The 8,085-nt window shown below is 45.8% G+C and overlaps 1 pseudogene; it reads right to left on the reverse strand.

Moving 5' to 3' along the window:
• Positions 1–775: 775 nt before the first annotated feature.
• LOC149122791 (pre-mRNA-processing factor 40 homolog A pseudogene) lies at positions 776–6,155 on the reverse strand (annotated as a pseudogene).
• Positions 6,156–8,085: the final 1,930 nt, after the last annotated feature.

Consider the following 8,085-nt stretch of genomic DNA (forward strand, 5'->3'; position numbering starts at 1 on the left):
TATAGCTCATGGACAAGTGACATGAATCTATGTGGTATCAGACGGTAGAGATGAATTTGAGAACTCTGTTATAACATATTTGTACTACCTGCAAAGTGATAGAATGGTACACGCACCACCAGAGAAGTGACAGAGTCCTATTCTTTTTTAAAATTTTTATTTATTTATTTATTTTTTGACAAGCAGAGTGGACAGTGAGAGAGAAAGAGAGAAAGGTCTTCCTTTACCGTTGGTTCAGCCTCCTATGGCCACCATGGCTGGCGCACTGCAACCTGTGCACCATGCTAATCTGAAGCCAGGAGCCAGGTGCTTCTCCTGGTCTCTCATGCGGGTGCAGGGCCCAAGCACCTGGGCCATCCTCCACTGCACTCCCTGGCCACAGCAGAGAGCTGGCCTGGAAGAGGGGCAACCGGGACAGAATCCGGTGCCCCGACTGGGACTAGAACCTGGTGTGCCGGCGCCAGTAGGCGGAGGATTAGCCTAGTGAGCTGCGGCACTGGCCCTATTCTTTTAATCAATAAATTGCCACATTTAATCCCTCCTGCAGTGCCCTGTGAAAGGGTCACAGTAACAGTTATATAACTGTATGAAGGTATGATTCTTGATACAGAATCAAAAGTTATTTGCAATTTCCTTTTCTACAATGGCAATACTAAAATGTACTTTTCTCCCAGTGAGAATGAAAACCCAGTGTTCATTAAATTGAACTTAAATCAGAATTCCTGGTCTGAATTAGACTTTAAATCATACTGTAAACATATACATTTGATAAAATTTATTGATCACCATCCAATTATTCCAAAAGGTTCTTTTGTGTTTTTCTAATTCCTCTTTGCTCAATTCACTGCCAGAAGTATCCCAAATTCCAGAATTCTTTCCAGTCTTTTTCTTAGGTGATTTGTGCTTTGATTTTTAGGCTTCCCCCGCTCAGCATCTGATTCTGGACAGTCAGACTTACGTCTCCTCTTCGCGTTTTTTTTGACATCTTATCACTTCTCTCAGACTCAGTGCTGGAAGAACATTCTGAAGCTGAATGAGACTCTGACCACTGTCTTTTTTCCCCTTTGAATGGCTGTCATCATCATCTGAATCTAGCCCTGACCAAGAGGGGGAAAGTTTTCTATGATGGTTTTTCTGTTAGGATGTTTCTTGGTCTTTGAATGATGATGCTGACATTCCTGCTCAAGCACATTCATAAAATATTTAAATAATCTCTTTATTTCAGACTCTAGATTATATCCACAAATGCTGGCTCTTTTACACAGCTCTCCAGGATAGCTTCCCAGAAAGCATCCAACTCTATGCAAGGAGTAGCTTGTTTCACATACTCTTAAATGCAGCTTATTTTAATTTATCTTTGGAGTCTCTGTTGTATCTCTTTCACATTCATGGGCTTCTGCCTTTTCTAATAAACTATTGGAAACTAACTTGATATTCCTGCATCTAACATAGCTGATCTTTTAAGCTGAACTAATTATTGCCACAAGATCTTCAAAAGTAGTATTCACTTCAACTGCAAGTCCTTTATCCCTTAGAATGTTCTTTATTATCTTTTTCTCATGATGAATCTATGGCTTAAGATCTTCAACATAAAACTTGAAAGGATCAAGTGCAGTGGATCCAGGCTGACCAAGCATATTGGTCAATCTAATGGCAGAACTAATAGTCGGGTTTAATTGCATCCAAGATAGGATAGAATATAGTTGTCCATGTTCATGCAATGCAATTCATCTAAAAATAGCTGAAAAGGTACCCTATTTTTATGTTGTCAACTTCTCTCTGTGAACTCCTCTGTTTTCTTCTTCTCCCTCTTCTAAAGCCCACATGTAGTCTTCAAAGCAAATTAATGCACCTTCCTTGTCCATGTTCCATAACTCCCTGTCTTCTGCAAAGTTGAGATTATCCATCAGAAACTGCTGTGCTTCAGACCAAGCAGAAGAATATGCTACATTAGCCATGTCGTTGAGTATGTTTGTTAAGGCTTCTCAATTCCTTTTTTATATCTGTTTTGATTACTCCTTTCCATTTTTTTATTTTGAAATACAAAACATCCTCATAGATTTCAAGACAGTCACATTCTGATACTGCATCCCAGACTTCCATCTCTCCAAACAGGGGCTCTGCTTTTTGGTGTCTGGTTGTAGAAGTCTTTTTGTCATGATTTTCAAGGAAATGCTGAAATGATTCCTCATCCTTTTTGTATTTCGATCTTGCTTGTCCTTCCTCTTTTTCTATTTGGAATTTATAGGCATTAATGGCAAGCTTTTTTAATTTAATTTTTATTTATAAAAAGGAAATATTTCATATATGCATTTTTAAAAAAATGATTATTACATTATATTGTTGCTCTAATATTTTTAAAGGATATTTTAATTTGCATAATTATTTTAAAAAATATTTTATTTATTATTTATTTAAAAGGTGGAATTAGAGAGGCAGAGGCAGAGGCAGAGAGAGAGAGAGAAAGAAAGTCTTCCATCTGCAGGTACACTCCCCAAATGGCCACAACGGCCAGAGCTGGGTGGATCTGATGCCAGGAGCCAGGAGCTTCTTGTGGATCTCCCACGTGGGTGCAGTGGCACAAGGACTTGGGCCAACCTCTTCTGCTTTCCCAGGCTATAGCAGAGAGCTGGATTAGAAGAGGAGCAGCTGGAACTAGAACTCGTGCCCATATGGGATGCCGGCACTGCAGGTGGCAGCTTTACCTGCTACACCACAGCGCCAGTCCCCACTTATACAGTTTTAAGAGCATAATGCTACTTCCCATCCTACCTTCCTTCCTTCCTCCCTCCTTCTATTCTTACTTTTCTTTTTTTTTTTTTTACAACGACACAGATTTGATTTTGTTTATAATCACAAGCATAACCCACTACTAAATAAAGAATTCTCCATGTAGTAAGTAGATAAACCACTGTTCCTTGAGGCCGGCACTGTGGGGCAGTGGGTTAAAAGCCCTAGCCTGCAGTGCTGGCATCCTATATGGGCGCTGGTTCGAGTCCCGGCTTCTTCTCTTCTGATCCAGCTCTATTACAGCCTGGGAAAGCAGTAGAAGACAGCTCAACTCCTTAGGCCGCTGCACCTGTGTGGGAAACCTGAAGAAGCTCCTGGTTCCTGGCTTAGGATCAGCTCATCTCTGGCCTTTGCGGTTATTTGGAGAGTGAACCAGTGGAATATGGAAGACCTCTCTCTCTCTCTCTCTGGTTCTACCTCTCTATTTCAAACAAATAAAAATAAATCTTTAAAAAAATAAACCACTGTTTCTCAAACAGTATAAACAGCAAATCTCAGAAAGTGAATTTTACTCATATACAAGACATTTTTCGTACTATATATATTAGATACCACAAATCATGTTCCCCCCATATGAATTTAGGAAAAAAAAGAAGAAAGGTTTGTGTGCATCAGTATTACCGCAAAGACAGCTTTGTAAAACTTTTATAACTTTGTGAAACCATTAGTTAACAATCTTATAGTACCACAGTTTTAATGATCTGTAATTACTTTAAAATTTACTGCATAAGGGCGAAATGATCATTTTTCTATTCCATTATTGTTTACAGTCATTGTCAATATTCTCGCTAAACTGGTGTCATTTTTATTTTTACTTGTTAAACTTATTTGTTAAAGTATTAAGCCTTTTTACTGTAATTTAATTTGAAAATTGGCTCTCTCAAAAACTAAACCAAGGACAAAGAAAAGGGAGAAGGAAACAGTGCAAGAGAATAAGGTGGAGGGAGGAAGGGACTATCATTAAGTTCTTACAACTGTGTCTACAAAGCACACTGAGTCTGTGACACACTAATTAAATTAAAAGAAAATACAAAAAAAACCCCGATGTACATTAATGTGTTCCCTACATCACTGCTTACCTATTTGCTAAAAAGAAATGCAAAGACTCAATATAGAACTAAGAAAATGAGGTACATTAAATAAATAACAGATACAGAAACATTAACTATAAACAGTATGGTACATAAAAAAAAACTACATATGATGGATCCGGCGTGGCCATGCACTAGGTTAATCCTCCGCCTGCGGCACCAGCATCTCATATGGGCACCGGGTTCTAGTCCCGGCTGAACCTCTTCCAGTCCAGCTCTCTGCTGTGGCCCGGGAGGGCAGTGGAGGATGGCCCAAGTGCTTGGGCCCCTGCACCCTCATGGGAGACCAGGAAGAAGCACCTGGCTCCTGGCCTCGGATCGGCATAGCTGCGGCCATGGCGGCCATTTGGGAGGGGTGAACCAATGGAGGGAAGCCCTTTCTCTCAGTCTGTCTGTCTCACTGTCTGTAACTCTACCTGTCAAATAAATAAAAAAAAATCTTTAAAAAAAACTACACATGATGTCACAAGAAAAAAACTTTGAAACACAGGTTAACATGCCAATTAAAGTCACCTCACTCCACACTACAAGTACTTGGATTAAGTATCCACATCCAGCTCCTGACTCTAGCTTCCTATTAATGTGGACCTATAAGGCAGTTGTGATAGCTCAAGAAATCAAGTACCTGTTTCTGGCTCCTGAGCTTCCTGTATTGTGGACCTGGAGAGAAATGGTTATGGCTCAAGTATTTGGGCACCCATCACCCGTGTGGGAAACATGGAATGAGTTCCCAACTCCTCAACTCAGCCGTCTCAGGACCAGCAGGTGTGGGAATTAGGAAGTGAACCAACAGGTGGGAGTCCTCTTTATATCTGTTTCTTGCATTTTGTGTGTGTGTGTGTGTGTGTGCTCAGGCATGTATCAATATCTGCTTCTGAAATACATTTTCAATATAAATATCACATTTTTGAAAAATTGTTAACTTTATTGATTTGAAAGGCAAAGAGAGCCCTCCTATCTACTCCCTCACACCTCAAATGCCTGCAAACAGCTAGGACTTGGTCAGGATGAAGCTAGGAGCAAGGAACTCAGTCTCTCCTGTAGCTGACAGGGACCCAGATACTTTTGCCATCACCTGATGTCTCCCAGAAGACACACTGCCAGAAAAGCTAGAACTGGAGATGGATCCAGAATTCAAATCCTGGCACTGTAACACAAGACACAGACATCCCAAGGACTGACTTAACTCCCACACCAAATGTGTGCCCCCAAGAAAGCTTTTAGCACTGATGAATGACACCCAAAGGCTGTTAAAAAGCCTAAAGCTACTATTAGGTGATCTTTCAAAACTAAAGGAAAACTTCCTTGGATTTTTTTGCATATCTTCCTTTCCCTTCATTTAGCATATTCTAACAATTATGACAAGTTTTCCTCTCCAATCTCTTCATTTGTAATGCCTATCTGAAGTTCGGTCCTGATTTCATAATATGAGTACAGGCAAAAAAAAAAAATCCTTTTTCACTGGTTAATATTAATATATGTCTGCTTAGTAACAATTCATGTCAACATAAATGAACAGTAAATGACAATAGAAATAACCAAAAAACCCTTGATAATCTTAAATTTTCTCTCCACATTAGTCACATGAAAAAATTAAAGAAACTCAAACTCTGTGACAATAGGGAAAATCCTCCACACTATAAATCATCTAAGACAAAAATATTTCAAATACATCTGCCTATCCCATCAATTTAAAAATATTCTAGAATGCACTGGTAATTGTTCCTTTTAATTTATTAAAACCAAAGTAATAGTTTTTATTGGAAATGACAAAAAACAAATAGTTAAAATACATAAAATATACCACCAGACGACATTTTGTCCCAGCAGGAATACAGGAGTGCCCAGCCACTCTATCAGGGTGCAGCCCATCATCTGTGTGCCGGCTGCTGCTCCCCAGACCCTCCAGGAATAGTGAGGGCCCTGTCAGACACTGGGGTTGCAACCTGAAATGGATGTTCACTCCTGCCACAACCTGTAGCCACAGTCTCATCGGCACCCAAAGCACAAAGCCAGCTAAATGCTGTGGACCACAACCTCCAGGCAAGAGAGGCTGGTCCTGGCACACCCGCCATCTGGCTCTCCATCTGCACTGCCAACACCTGGACGCTCTCAACCCAGCACGACCAGGATCACCAACTCTGGAAGCCGGTGGTTCCAGATGATGCAGGAAACTCACTGCTAGCAGGCAGCCTGTCCCCAGGTGAAACGCTGTGGACAACTAGCACCCAAAGAATATTGACCCCTCACCCTCCCTTTCCTCTTGGACGCCATGATGCAAAGGCAGGGGGAGGGGAGCATCTCTGTGTGCAGGCCATGAAAACCCGAGACGCCCACCGGCTCCAAGGGGACCTGCACCCCACACTTCCCTGCCCGTGGCCTGAGGCTTCTTTGCCACTGCCTCTCCACTACTGCCTGCTTCTCTGCACTACCCAACACATTGCCACAGTCAACGCCACCTCCGAACTGCACGTCCCTGCCCACGATGCCCCATGCTCCACCAATGCAGACTCCCCTTTCCCAGCCTGCAATGCCTCACACTTCCAAGGCACCGCTGCTGCTGCCGCCGCCCAGGAGGAACTACACTTCAGCGCCGCTGCCCCTCATCTCACCAGCTCCCCCGCCACCTGGTGACCCTAGCTGCCCTCTGTGTTGCTGCCGCCACCATAGACTTACACCTCCCTGCCTAGGAAGCCCCACGCTTCACCGAGGCAGACTTAGAGCCATGCTTCCCCACCAATGACGCCGACGCTTCACCAAAACCACGCCACGGGTCACTGCCACCACCTACTTTACCCCTGCTGCTCAAAGTGTCCCTGTCGCCGACCACCCCATGCTTCGCGGAGTCACTGCTGCCTCATCCTTCCTCTCCGCTGCCCACCGCTGAACTGCGCTTCCCTGCCCTTGATGCTCCACGCGACGCTGATGCCCACACCCACATCGCTACCCACCTGGACACTGAGGCTGCCACCTCTGCCGGCCAACACGGAACTGAGCAAAGCTGCCGCCACGGCCTGGATCCTGCCGCTGAAGACTTCTGCTCCCCTGCCTGCCCAGAATGCCGCAATCCTCACCGACACCAACACCGAGCCACGCTTCCCCACCCAGGACGCCGGATGCTTCCCCACTGCCCACCTCACTGCCACTGTGCTGCTACTCGTTGCTGTCATGGATGCAGATCTGCGCTGCCTCGCAGACGGCCACAGATATGCAGTCGCCACTGCTGCCCCGTCCTTCCTCTCCGCTGCCCGCCGCGGAACTGTGCTTCCCTGCACACGACACCCCATGCAAGGCTGACGCTGACGCCTCCAAGGCCTCTGCTACCGACACTGAAGCCCCTGCCACCAACACTGAAGCCCCTGCCGGAGGACACACACCTGCGGCCCCTGTCGCCCCTTGGTTCCCCACTGCTGCCAGACAGGCAGCCACCGCCAAAGTCTTCTGCTTCCCCGCCACCACCACTGCCTGCTTAGCCACTGCTGGCCAACGTGTCACCACTGCCACCAGTACACACCTGCTCTTCCTGGCTGACCGCCCAACGCTTCCCAAGTTGTTGCCGCCGCATCCTTCTCACCGTGGCCGGCCACTGAACTGCGCTTCCCCGCCGGTTCTGCCGATACTACCAACGCCAAGGCCTCATGCAGGCAGACGTCCCACAGGCACCCATGCTGAAGCCTAGGCTGCATGGGACGCCACTCCCACGCTGACCTGCCTGAGGCCGCAGCCAGCCCAGGTGTTCTCTAACTTTCTTAGCAGGCCAGTGCTTCACTGCTGGCCCTCTGAGCGGCCACGAACTCGGGACTGCTGGGCAGACTCCACTCTCCTTACTCCTTACAGGGCGTCAACAGGTGAGTAGACCTGGCCGTGGGGAAGGGGAGGGACACCTGAGCCGGGGGTAGAGCGGGCAGGGAAGTGGAAGTCTCTCTCACCAAGCGGAGTGGGGGACCGGGGAGCCCCAACGTCACTGACGGTACATACCTGCATTCCTTCACTGACCGCCAGACACTTCCCCAGAGTCCCCGCTACCGCCACTGCATCCTCCTCTGCTCCCCGCAGACGAACTGCGCACCCTGCTCTCCCACGACGCCCCATGCTACCCCGACGCTGCCAGCCGTTGCCAGCATTTGGGGAGTAAACCGGAATAGCAACTTAAAAGAAAAAAATAGAAAAAGTTTTCCACAGGAGTACTAAAATATGGTCTACT

Source organism: Oryctolagus cuniculus, chromosome 13 (assembly GCF_051225735.1).
Source record: "Oryctolagus cuniculus isolate XC-2025 breed Fujian yellow rabbit chromosome 13, ASM5122573v1, whole genome shotgun sequence".
In the NCBI taxonomy this organism is placed as follows: domain Eukaryota; kingdom Metazoa; phylum Chordata; class Mammalia; order Lagomorpha; family Leporidae; genus Oryctolagus; species Oryctolagus cuniculus.